General features: G+C 36.4%; 1 protein-coding gene across 2 annotated transcripts in view; it reads right to left on the bottom strand.

Moving 5' to 3' along the window:
* The window catches only part of MTMR2 (myotubularin related protein 2), a 126252-nt gene that overhangs the window by 67307 nt on the left and 45372 nt on the right, over window positions 1–13573 (bottom strand). The gene's annotated exons all lie outside the window — the stretch shown is intronic.

Here is a 13573-nt window from a genome sequence, read left to right as displayed (position 1 = left end):
CAGTATCATCAGATTCAGAAAACAGATTCTGAAATAGGATGGTATATTAAACCCTTAACTGTATTACAAAGGTTAAAGGAAAAGAAGATTAAAAATAACTGTAGCCAGTATAATTTCTTCATGAATACACAATATAAAAAGAGGTAAACTGTGGCATTAAAAACATAAAAGTTTCAATGCACTATCAAAATCCCAATGACATTTTCACAGCAATAGAACAAAAAAATCCTAAAATTTACATGGAACCACAGAAGATCCCAAATAGCCAAAGCGATCTTAAAAAAGAACAAAGCTAGAGGGATCACACTTCTTGATTGCAAACTATATTACAAAGCCATAGTAATCAAAAGAGTATGGTACTGTCATAAAAACAGACATGAAGATCAGTGGAATACAGAGCTCAGAAATAAATCCACATATATATGGCCAATTAATTACAACGAAGTTGCCAAGAATATACAATGGGGAAAGGATCGTCTCTTCAATAAATGGTGCTAGGAAAACTGCACAGCTATGTGCAAGACTGAAACCGGACCCCTATCTTACACCAGACACAAAAATCAACTCAAAATACATTAAGGATTTGAAAATAATACCTGAAACAAGTTAAAAAAACAAGTTAAAAATCCTAGGGAACTTACACAGAGGGTAAGTTCCTTGACATTGGTCTAGGCAAGGGTTTTTTGGATTTGACACCAAAACCGAAGACAACAAAAGCAAAAATAAACACATGGAACTATACCAAACTAAAAAGTTCTGGACAGCGAAGGAAACCAGCAACAAAATGAAAAGGCAACCTATTTGAATGGGAGAACATATCTGCAAATCTGGTAGGGGGTTAATTTCTAAAATATATTTAAAAAAAATCCCTACAACTCAATAGCGTATTTGGAAATTTTTATAATAAAATATTGGGTGGACAGGGGAGGAGTAAGGATTTTAAAACTGACTGGTCAAGTAAAGGAAAATCACTGGAGGCCTCTGAGAGAGGTAAATGACATTGTTAGGGAGGTATAAAAAACTAAATATGATAAAGATGAAATTATAATAATCAGAAATATCAAAATCCTGGATTACTCTGTGGTAGTAGAAATAAAGAGGAATATTTGCTACCTGGAAGAAGTAATCAGATTTGACCCTAAGCTTATGATACAATTGCAAGCAATTATTTGAGTAACACTTGATGATTTTTACTTCAGAAGAACTATATTTCAGATATTTCAGTAATAAAGAAGAAACAGAGATTCAACAAAACAAGAGGACAACTCAAAAACACCAGGGCCTTCCTTCCTAAAATGGGGTCTGAAGAATGAAGACAGCAAACCCAGCATGATTCATTAGATCTTTCTGCATTAACATGGAAATATCTTTAGTGTAGAAAAAGTCTTAGGACTCTCAGATATGAGAGGAGGAAAGAAGGCCCCTGGAATACATAAAACATGACACAGATACAAGAGATCCTTGCCTGCCTCCAGAACTCTGGCTATATCAGTAGATAAGATGATATAAGGTCTGTCCTTTGCTAGCATTTTATACAATATTTAATGCTTTCCTTATTGTCAAGAAAAGTTTATTCATCATATTAAATTCTTACTGGTGAAAAAAAACCCTGCCATACAGACTGAAACTTATAAATCTTTTATACCTAAAACATAATTCACTTTTGCTCTCTCCCCAATGAAAATGTTCCCCATTTTCTTCCATGCCCTCTTGATCAAACCATTTTAAAATTGCTCAGTAACTTTCCATGTGACTTTAAGCTACCTCCCTTTCTCTCCCTCTCTGTCCCTATCACTCTAATCAAGAAATTACTATAAAGGAAATTCAGAAACCTTGTCTAGAAATGATGATGTGAATGTGAGCAAGTTTATAGGTCAGTTTCACATGGAATGTCAGATGACAGAAAAACAGGAAAGAGTTTTTTGGAAATCTGCAAAACCCTACATTATAATCACCTGAAAGGGAAAAATGAGTCTGTAGAAGTTACAAATTATCTCCACAGTTTCTTTATATACTAAAAACTGTGAAGGAAAAAAATTAAGTACTCATTCTTCATTGGATAATTCTAATAAAAAAATTGTTAACATCAATTTAACATTTTATACAACTTCACTGACAAACCATAAAGTAGGCAAATGAACCATACAAACAAACTGAACAGGGTAGAGGCACAAACTGGCATCTGGGTAAATCTTATTGATTGTATATTTGAAAGTACAAATTTGAGCATAGGAACACTGTTTTTAATAACACTGCCAAGGACAATTTGGTTTTCAGTTGAAACCACACCTACCAAAGGCTGGATAACATTACATCACTATCAATGATTCAAGAACAAAAAGCTTAAGTATAGAAAGAAGAACAGTCTGGAAAGCATCACTGCATGCTATGAGTTAACTGTGCGTTCCTCCCTTGAATAAAGATAGGTTGAAGTCCTGACAGTATCTGGGAATGTGGTCTAATTTGGAAATAGGTTCACTGTGGATGTAATTAGTTAAGATGAGGATATAGTGGAGTCAGATGGGCCCTAACCTGATGTAACTGCTGTCCGTTTAAGAAGAGGACCCTGTGAAGACACAGAGATACAGGGAAAATGACATGTGAAGACAGGCACAGATTCAAGTGATGGATCTATAAGCCTAAGAACACCAAGGATCACTGGACTTCCCAGCAGCTAAGGGAGAAGTATAGACCAATCTTCCCACCTTGATTTCAGATTCTAACCTCCTAAAAGAAAAAGTTTTCCACTCTCTACTCTCAACATTTCTGATAACTGAACATGGTGTGTTTTTCCATAGGAAACAATTCTTTAACTCTCAGTGGACACCAGCTGGCTGGGTGTCCTACAATTCAATTATTATACTAACACCCACAAGTTGTACAAACTCTACAATGTAGGGTCTCTCAGTCCACACAACTGATCCCCACTTCAAGCACCAATCTCAAGTCCTACATTGTCACCTGTACATCTGACCAACCATCCATAAGTCACGTTCCCATGACTCCCCTCCCAAGTTCAATAATTTGCTAGAATGGCTCACAAAACTCTGGGCCACATTTTATCCACATTACCTATTTATTGTAAAGGATATAACTCAAAAACAGCCAGCTGGAAGAGCCTGGAGGGCAAGGTACAAGGTAAGAGGGTGTATGGAATTTCCATGCCCTGTCTGGGCAGGCGCATCACCCTTCCAGTACCACCAAGGATTCACCAGTCCAGTAGCTCTCCAAACCCTTTCAGTTAGAATGTTTTTATGGAAACTTCATTACTCAGATATGATTGACTCAATCATTGACCATTAATGATTAAGTCAAAGTCTGGGCTGAAAGTTCCAAACCTCTAGTCACAAGGGTGGTTCCCCTGACAACCAAGCCCCCATTCTTAGAGGCTTTCCAAAGGTCACCTCATTAACATCAACTCAGGTAAGATTGAAAGGTGTGTGCTATAACAAAGATGTTTCTTTCACTTTTATCACTATGGAACAATAGGAGTCAGAAACCAAAACCAAATATTATATCAAAAGATCCTCCTATGGGCCTTATCACTTGGTAAAATTACAAAAGTTTTAGGAGCTCTGGCCGTGAGCGGAGGATGAAGACCAAAACATGTATGTCTTATTATATCACAATATCACACTCCAGAACTATGAGAGAATAAATTCCTGTGTTCTATGCCACTCGGTTCACAGCACTCTGTTACAGCAGCCTGGGAAATTAATACAGCTAATATCAAGAAAAATTTTCAAATCTGAATCTTGAATAACTTTAAATGCAAGCTGTTCTTAACTGTGAAAACTTGGAAGCAACCAAAAAGTCTTTCAATGAATGGATAAACAGAAACTGTGGTACATCCCTACAAAGGAGTATTTTTCAGCAATAGAAAGAAATGTTTTCAAGACAAAAGAAGAAATGGAGGGACTCTAAAGGCAAACCTTAAAGTGAAAGAAACCGATGTGGCTATGCACTAGACGGTTCCACCTATGCGACACTCTGGAAAAGGCAAATCTGTGTAGACAGTAAAGAGATGAGTGGTTGCCAGGGTTCAGTGAAAGGGAGGGAGAGACAAACAGGCAGAGCACAGAGGATTTTCAGGGCAATGAAACTATTATGCACGATACAGTAATGATGGAAACATGGCATTATACTTTTGTCAAAACCCACAAAATATACAACACAAAGAGTGAACCCTTAATGTAAACTACAGGTTTCAACTAATAATAATGTGTTGGTACTGGTTCATCAGCCCTAACAAGTGCACCACACTAATACAAGATATAAATAGGAGAAACTGTGGGGGGTCGCAAAAGGGGAACATAGGGCTGCAGACTTTTTGTTTTCTAATACCTGAGAACATTAAAATAACCATAATAATGCCTACTACCTATGAGAGATTTTATTTTTATTTTTTATAAACATATATTTTTATCCCCAGGGGTACAGGTCTATGAATCGCCAGGTTTACACACTTCACAGCACTCACCCCAGCACATACCCTCCCCAATGTCCATAACCCCACCCCCCTCTCCCAACCCCCCTCCCCCCAGCAACCCTCAGTTTGTTTTGTGAGACTACGAGTCACTTATGGTTTGTCTCCCTCCCAATCCCATCTTGTTTCATTTATTCTTCTCCTCCCCCCTTAACCCCCCATGTTGCATCTCCACTTCCTCATATCAGGGGGATCATGACAGTTGTCTTTCTCCGATTGACTTACTTCGCTAAGCATGATACCCTCTAGTTCCATCCACATCATTGCAAGTGGCAAGATTTCATTTCTTTTGATGGCTGCATAGTATTCCATTGTGTATATATACCACATCTTCTTGATCCATTCATCTGTTGATGAACATCTAGGTTCTTTCCATAGTTTGGCTATTGTAGACATTGCTGCTATAAACATTCGGGTGCACGTGCCCCTTCCGATCACTACGTTTGTATCTTTAGGGTAAATACCCAGTAGTGCAATTGCTATTTGGGTCATAGGGTAGTTCTATTTTCAACATTTTCAGACACCTCCATGCTGTTTTCCAGAGTGGTTGCACCAGCTTGCATTCCCACCAACAGTGTAGGAGGGTTCCCCTTTCTCCACATCCTCGCCAGTATCTGTCATTTCCTGACTTGTTAATTTTAGCCTTTCTGACTGGTGTGAGGTGGTATCTCATTGTGGTTTTGATTTGTATTTCCCTGATGCCGAGTGATGTGGAGCACTTTTTCATGTGTCTGTTGGCCATCTGGATGTCTTCTTTGCAGAAAAGTCTGTTCATGTCTTCTGCCCATTTCTTGATTGGATTCTTTGTTCTTTGGGTGTTGAGTTTGCTAAGTTCTTTATAGATTTTGGATACTAGCCCTTTATCTGATATGTCGTTTGCAAATATCTTCTCCCATTCTGTCTTCTGTCTCTTGGTTTTGTTAACTGTTTCCTCTGCTGTGCAAAAGCTTTTGATCTTGATAAAATCCCAATAGTTCATTTTTGCCCTTGCTTCCCTTGCCTTTGGCGATGTTCCTAGGAAGATGTTGCTGTGGCTGAGGTCGAAGAGGTTGCTGCCTGTGTTCTCCTCAAGGATTTGGATGGATTCCTTTCTCACATTGAGGTCCTTCATCCATTTTGAGTCTATTTTCGTGTGTGGTGTAAGGAAATGGTCCAATTTCATTTTTCTGCATGTGGCTGTCCAATTTTCCCAATACCATTTGTTGAAGAGGCTTTTTTCCATTGGAGATTATTTTATAATAGAAAGAAGATCTTTATTTTTTTTTTGAAGATTTTATTTATTTATTAGAGAGAGAGACAGAGAGCGAGCGCACAAGTGGGGGAAGGGCAGAGGTATGGGGAGAAGCAGGCTCCCTGCTCAGCAGGGAGTCGAATGAGGGACTTGATCCCAGGACACTGAGATCAGGACCTGAACTGAAGGCAGACGCTTAACCAACTGAACCACCCAGGCATCCCAGAAATAAGATCTTTAAAACCAAAAAGTTAGGAGGATGTACTCTTTTGATACAGAACAGTCCTACCTTGATAAAAGATGGCTCAAAACAGAGTATCTGCCAAAAAATGAAATAGAAGTGGAAAGGTAGACAGATGAAATATTATCTCAATTACTTTCATTTCACCCCACACCAAGGAAAAAATCATCATGAACTAGCCTTATTAATGCACGGCTTTTAGATCATTCTTCATTTAGTGCTTATAATAACCCTTAAAGAGAAGTAGTAGTAGTGTATTCCTATTTACAAATGGGGTAACTGACACTTACAGAAGTTGAGCAACTTTTCCAAGGTGACATATACCTTGCAAGAGCAGCTGAACTTGCACTGTATAACTGTACTAAGATTTTGCTCATGACATGATAGCATTCTAGTGCAACTGTATAGCAGACAACAACATGAGGGATGCGAGGCTGAGAAAGAGATCGGGACCAGAGGTAAGAGGTGGAAGTCATTCGTAAAGAAACAACAGCTAAAGCTATGAGGGGGCAAAAAAGAGCATAAGGAAGAAAGAAGGGAGGGAGTGAGCAAGGACTGAAGGACACATTAAGGTCATCTCTTTTGGCTGTGCACAAAGTGTACAAAGGAGAGGCAGTCAGAAAACTGAACCAAAGCTTGTCACCAGGTCTGAAATTGGGGGCCATCATCTTTGACTCCGCTCTCCCCCTAATCTGCAACATTCAGGCAGCTTTCATGCATTATGTCCACACACATACGTTTTCAAATCTGTCCTTCACTTTGCATTATGTCACTACCCTAGCTCATGTCTTTTATCAATTTTTACTTGGAATTGTTCAGAGCCTCCAAACATGTCTCCTTGTCTCCATTCTACCTGCCTCTAAGTAATACTACCTGTTTGGGTATCCAAGTTTCTTTTACTCCTCCCCCCACAATTCCCAACACATGGGAACTTATACACACTGTTCAATTCTTGATTGTTTTTAACTGTCTTGAACATATTTTCATATTCACATGTGGAGATCCACCTCTTCTTTCCAAAGACTGCACAGTATTCAATTATAAGCATAAAATCATCCCCCAAAAAACATTTCTCTTAATTTCCAGACTTCTGTCTTTACAAATTCTAGCATCAACTTGTCAAGTTTGATCCATATTTTTACAGAATAAGCAAGAACTAAAATCTGAACAATATTGAGCACTTCAATTTCATATCAAACAAGGTATGTCTTTCCAATTATTTAAGTGTTCTTTTATATTATTCATCAGAGTTTTAAAATTTCTTCATAATATTTCTGCATATATCTTAAGTTTACTTTTGGACATTTTATATTTTCAATTGTTATTACAAATAGGATCTTTCCCTCCCTTAAATATATATATTTAAGTACCTAAGTATACTTAAAATACTTAAAAGTATTTTCATAATAGGAAGCTATTGATTCTTATATATCAAACTTGGCTTTTAGTATGCCTTGTAATTTTTTTTGTTGAAAGTTGGACATGACGTACTAGGTAAAAAAAAACTGAAATAAGCAGGCCTTTAGTGATATCCTGGTTAAAGTGTGGCGGTAGGAGCAGAAGTGTTCTATAGTCCTATGACTAAGTCCTACAGTCCTCAGTCTTTTAAGGAGCTTGTGCCCCTGGGCCCTGACACTCACAAGTGCTTCTTAGTCTCCACCCTCAAGGTGGGACAGGATGGCTGGATGGTACTGAAGTTTATATTTCTACTTCTCTTACCCTAGACAGGAGACTAGAGGAGGCTAGAATTGGGTATTTCCCTTCTCCCAGGTCAGGCAGGCTCTGACAAAACCAGGTAGGATAGGTGAGTAAAACAGTTTCTCTCAAGGGTAGGCCTTAACAAAGAGAACAGAATGTTTTCAACATATTTCAAAAACTGGCTCTTTTTCCCCTCCCTCTGCCAGAAAAGAGATTTTTCTCACTCTTCTCTGTATGAACCTGGTAGGGTTTTTGTTGGTAAAACTCAGAAAAGTACAAAGACCTCCTAGATGTGGGGTCTCCTGGAGTTATATCTCTCAGACTTGTCCATTGTGAGCCTCCAGAAATTCATCAATTACAATTCCTATGCTGATACCCCATCCTGGTTCCTGAGAAGGTTTCTGCTTGTGGGTTTCTGCTCTGTCTGTCCAGTGTGGAGGGCAGCCATCTGGCCTGTGACCTCAGTTCTCTGACGGATCTAAGAAGAGGTGTTGACTTTCAACTTGTTCTTTTTTTTTTTTTTTAAGATTTTTATTTATTTATTTGACAGACAGAGATCACAAGTAGGCAGAGAGGTAGGCAGAGAGAGAGAGGAGGAAGCAGGCTTCCTGCTAAGCAGAGACCCCAATGCAGGGCTCGATCCCAGGACACTGGGACCATGACCTGAGCCAAAGGCAGAGGCTTTAACCCACTGAAGCCACCCAGGCGCCCCCTTGTTCTGCTTTTTGTTAGAATAGAGTGAGGACTTCCAAGCTCCTTCTTATAACCAGTCATCTAATTACTTTGTTTCTAATAATATTCATTTGATTTTCTTGATTTCCAGGTAAAAATATGCTTATTTTGCCCGTTCCTTTTCAATAATATGCCTATCATGTATTTCTTTTTATCTAATTGCATCAGACAGTACCTATAAACAATAATAAATAACACAGGCATGATAGTACAAAACCCTATCTTGGTCTTTAGTGGGGCTACTTCTACTGTTTTAATACTATACTATTAAGTAAGATGCTTACATAAGCATGTACCCATTCCTTTCTAATTAAAAAGTTCTAAAAATCTGAAAGAGATGTTGAATTTTGTCAAATATCTTTCATTATGTGCCTTTTCTGTATATATGAAAATAATTATATGGACTCATGTGTGGGTTGTAACAGTAATTATATCAACAGTACTTTATGCTCAGTTTTAAAGTCTGAAACGCTTTTTGTCTTCTCTAGAATTATCATGTTAATTAGTATTCCACCTAATTAAATAACCTTTAGGCATATATACTATTCCTTATCTCCTTACTATGAATTGAATACAGTCAATATTATTCCTGTTGCATCATGAATTTATGCTTTCCCTTTATCATTTTTTCATACTTTCTAATTTTTAAATAATCTTTATTTATGATTCTCTATTGTAATGATTTGGCTCTTTTTACTAATCTTAACACATTCAGACTTTTTTTCTTTTAAGCATTAAGGGGGTTAATATCTTCAAATCACATCAAATTCATTACAGACCCAACAGAATGGTGGGCAAGACATTACTTACTAGAGCCTAGTCAACTACTGACATCATGAGCTTGTGGTAAGCAGAGCTGAGGAGCTTTTACTCTGGTACCCAACCTTATAACTGTCAAAGGAGAAATTTGGCGGGGGGGGGGGGGGTATCTAACTTTTTATTTTTTAATTTCTTTTTAAGTTTTATTTTTATGTTTATTTAAATTATGTTATATTAGTCACCATACAGTACATCATGAGTTTTTGATGCAATGTTCCATGATTCATTGTTTGTGTACAACACCCAGTGTTCCGTGCAATATGTGCATGTTCCTTAATACCCATCAACCAGGCTAACCCATTCCCCCACCCAAAGGAGAAATTTTTAACGAGGAGTTTCTATGTACCAAATACTAAGAGTAAGAGTAGTAAAAGTGCTGGTAATTTTTTTCCTTAATTCTATTTCTATTTGCCACAAATTTTTATTTTATTGTATTACTTTCATAAAAAAAAACTAGCATTGTTATAAACAATAAAATCTTATAAAAGAGAGTTAATGGTAACTTTGGAGAAAAAAACTTCAGTAAAACAGAAATCATGAGAGTTTGGACTGAAATCATTTCCCTAATAAGGTTGGATATGAGACAACTGTGAACATTTTCAAATGGATTTTGGTGGCTCTTCGATGACAGAAATGAATTAGTGACCACTTCTGTCTCTTTTCCAAATTTTCCTCATATAATTTCTTCAAAAAAATTTTTTTACATTATCTCTCTGATTATTTTCCATATATCTTCTATCAGGAAAAAAGATCACAATGGACTGGAATCACCTGATGGGGCTGAGTCTATTATTAACATACCATGATTTGTTTCACTGAAGAGCAGAAGGAAGTACATTCCAGATGCATGAGCCAGCATGAATGGAAGTTGAAATGAGCACATGACATTTAAGGGACTATTGAAAAAAAAAACAAAAACAAAAACAAAAAACCTATCTATAGATGTGGGGTTATGTTCTGGAAAAGATGGACATACTCTGTGATAGCTTTGATGCGACCAAACATCGAGAACCTTGAACACAAGGCTTAGAAGTCTACACTTTCTGTAAGAAACAGGAATCGCCTGGAAGGATTTTTTTTAAGCTTTTTTTTTTCTAAAATTTATTCCAGAGAGTGAGAAAGTGGGGTAAGAGGTAGAGGGAGATAACCAGACTTCCCGCTGAGTGGGAGCCCAACACAGGGCTCAATCCCAGGACCCTGAGTCATGCTCTGAGCTGAAACCAGGAGTCAGACACTTAACCAACTGAGCCATGCAGGCAGCCCTCCTCCCTGAAGAACTTTTAAATAGGGGTATCACATTATGAAAGTGATTTCAGAGGAAGATTAGCTTTATGACGATGCACTAACCAAATCAGAGAAAGGCAAGCCTACCACACAAAAGACTTAGGGGACTATTAAGAAAGAAAGGACCTATGGGGTGCCTGAGTAGCTCAGTCAGTTAGGCATCTGCCTTCAGTTTAGGGTACAATCCCAGGGTCTTGCTCAGAGAGGAGTCTGCCTCTCCCCCAGCTCGTGCTCTCTGTCAAAATAAATAAAATCTTTAAAAAAAAAAAAAAAAGAAGAATGAAAGGAAAATGAGCAAACAACTTCATATTTCTCATTCTCTTCTACTGATTCAGTCAAAAAAATTTTCCTGAGTACCTTTCACATTCTAGATACTGATCTCTAAGGATACAACAGAGAATAAGACAAGTATATCTGCCCTCAAGGGGCTTTCAGTCATAGCCCTGTTTTTTACCCAATGAATTTATTTTTATGAACTTTGGAATGTTCTGCTTTAGAATGTTTTAGAATGTTCTGTCCTCTTTGCTTCCATAGTATGCCTTTTTCATAGTATCTATCATGCAATAATCACTGATTTGCTTACCTCCTTTTCCACTACATGACTCCAAGCTTCATGCTGGCAGAAACCATGTCTTACTGGACACTGTTTCCTCAGAACACCCAGGAAATTTCAAGAATGCAGTGACTTAGTGAGTAAATATATAGATTTTATTTGGAACTATGAACAAAACACAGAATTTCTTCTTCCATTTTCCAGATATGGCTAAAAAGTAGTCTCAGGAGTCACATGATTAGGAGTGCTCCTCAAACTTTTCCACCAACTAAACAAAGCAAATGAGAGGACAAATGTTTCCAGTGCTGCAAGTGGCCACAAGTATGAAAGAGCTTTTAAGTCACATTCATTCAGGTACTGTTCTGTGAACTAGGGATATAACTAAGGGTAGAGCTTAAGATGAGAGAGGTCAGATGAACAGTAATTAATAAGCAAGAAAGGTCCTTACTTACCATTTTAGCACAATGAAACTTTTTAACTTTTTAATAAATAAAACTTTTTAAATTTCTTTATTTAGTAATAATTTTTATGGTTAATATCTTTTAGGTCTCATTTAATAATTCCTGCCTGATGTAAGTAATAAAGATAGTATCACATAATTTCTTCTAAAATTTTAATATTCTGATTTTCAATTTTAGGTTTTTAATCTAATGAATTCATTGTGTATATTGAATTAGGAACTCAACTTTTTTTTTTATTTCAATATGGCTAATCCAGCACTGATTACCAAATAGTTCATTCTTTCCCCACTGATTTGTTATACCAACTCTGTCATACACAGAGTCCCTACAAATATCAGTCATTCCTGAACTCTGCCATGTGCCTCCCTGATCTATTTCCATTCCAATGACTTTAGCTCTACAAATAATTAAGTGAACTCCCCCTTCATTTTTCCTCTTAAACAATCTTGACCTTTTACCTTCCATATAAATTTTAGGATCAACTTGCCAAGTTCTACAAGACAAACTTTTGAATTTGGTTTGAAATTATATTGCATTAACAGATATATACTGAAAATATCTGACATCCCCAGATGGTTGTGTCTACTCATCTATTTATTTAGATTTAAGTTCTTTAATAAAGTTTATAACCTTCCCCATACAGTTCTTATAGATCTTTTATTACATGCATCCCTGAGTAATGTCATTTCGTTGCTCTTGTGACTGGAAATCTTTTTAAAACCACACTGTCTAAACATTTTTGTTAAGGTACAAAAGCATGACTTATCTTTTTAAAGTTATCTTGTATCCAGCAACAGTGCTGATAGTTTGCATATAGATTTTCCTTATATTTTCCATATGGACAATCATCTGTAAATTAAAAAAGCTTTCTTTCTTCCTTTCATTTCTTATACTATTTATTCTTTTCTTATTTTACTGGGTAGGAATTCTAGCATCATGTTCCTAAGTTTGAAGGCTATGCTTCTAACATTTCCCCATTAAGTGTAAGACTTATTGAAGAGTTTTGATGGATATCCTTTACCTGGCTAAAGTTGTTCTTTTCATTTCGTAGGCTCTCAAGAATTGATGCTGGTGTGAGCCGTAGCGGTATTAACTTCTGCTAATGAGTGCTACCTTCAACCATTTTTCCTCTATTGAAATGATTATGTGTAATAGACAATGTTCACTATCTAATATCTGCTTAATGAGTCTTAATTCATTCTGACTATATTTACATATTTTCAGAACATGTCAACATTCATGCACACACTCTAGATAAGAAATAATCCAATTATCTCCGACCTTTGTTTCATAAAGAAAATACAAATACCCTGGGGGAAAAAATATATGTTTATAAAGAAAATACAAATAATATAAAAAGACAAGCAAATTTACTTGATTTAAGCCTATCAACTATTACAAGATAAGGGCAGATGGCTAAAAACAAAACTGAAAATATTACAAATTTTATCTCATATATATAATATTTATATATACATAAATTATACATGTCATATAACATATATATTCCAAGATCAAACAGGCCTTATAAAATAGAGATAAAAGACATAAAATACAATTCCATTCTAATATTTGATTCTGAATTATAGACAAACATTGGTATAAATGCCTTATCACAGATACCATAAAGGAAATGTTGCATAGTACAACTTCTAATTTATCTTTTAGTCACCACCATTTAAGGAACTTACTTTAATTAAAACCCAACACTATACAAATTACACTTTATAAACAAATAGAGCTGTATGCATCTGAATTTTCAACTCCTGCATTTCATGGAAATTATTTCAGTCAGCAAATAAACCAACCAGATACTAGTTCCTTGGGTTCTTAATTCCACTAAGTGCTAAACTTTAAAAATATGTTCTTATTAAAGAAAGCCTGATTTTAAAAACTGCAGATTTATAAAAAATAAATGCATTTGCGTTAAAAGTTTTATATGAAAGGGGGCAGGGAGAAAGAAGGGGGAGGGGGAAATTTTGAAAGGATTTTTTTGAAAAATTTTAATGAAATTACAGAAGTTTCTCTACCACATGAAGAGGAAAAGAAGCAAACAAACACTCTGCAT

The sequence above is a fragment of the Lontra canadensis genome, unplaced genomic scaffold (assembly GCF_010015895.1).
Source record: "Lontra canadensis isolate GAN:19392208 unplaced genomic scaffold, GSC_riverotter_1.0 scaffold7, whole genome shotgun sequence".
Lineage (NCBI taxonomy): Eukaryota > Metazoa > Chordata > Mammalia > Carnivora > Mustelidae > Lontra > Lontra canadensis.
The sequence above is the reverse complement of the archived record's forward strand: the minus strand, read 5'-3'. Positions and strand labels throughout refer to the sequence as shown.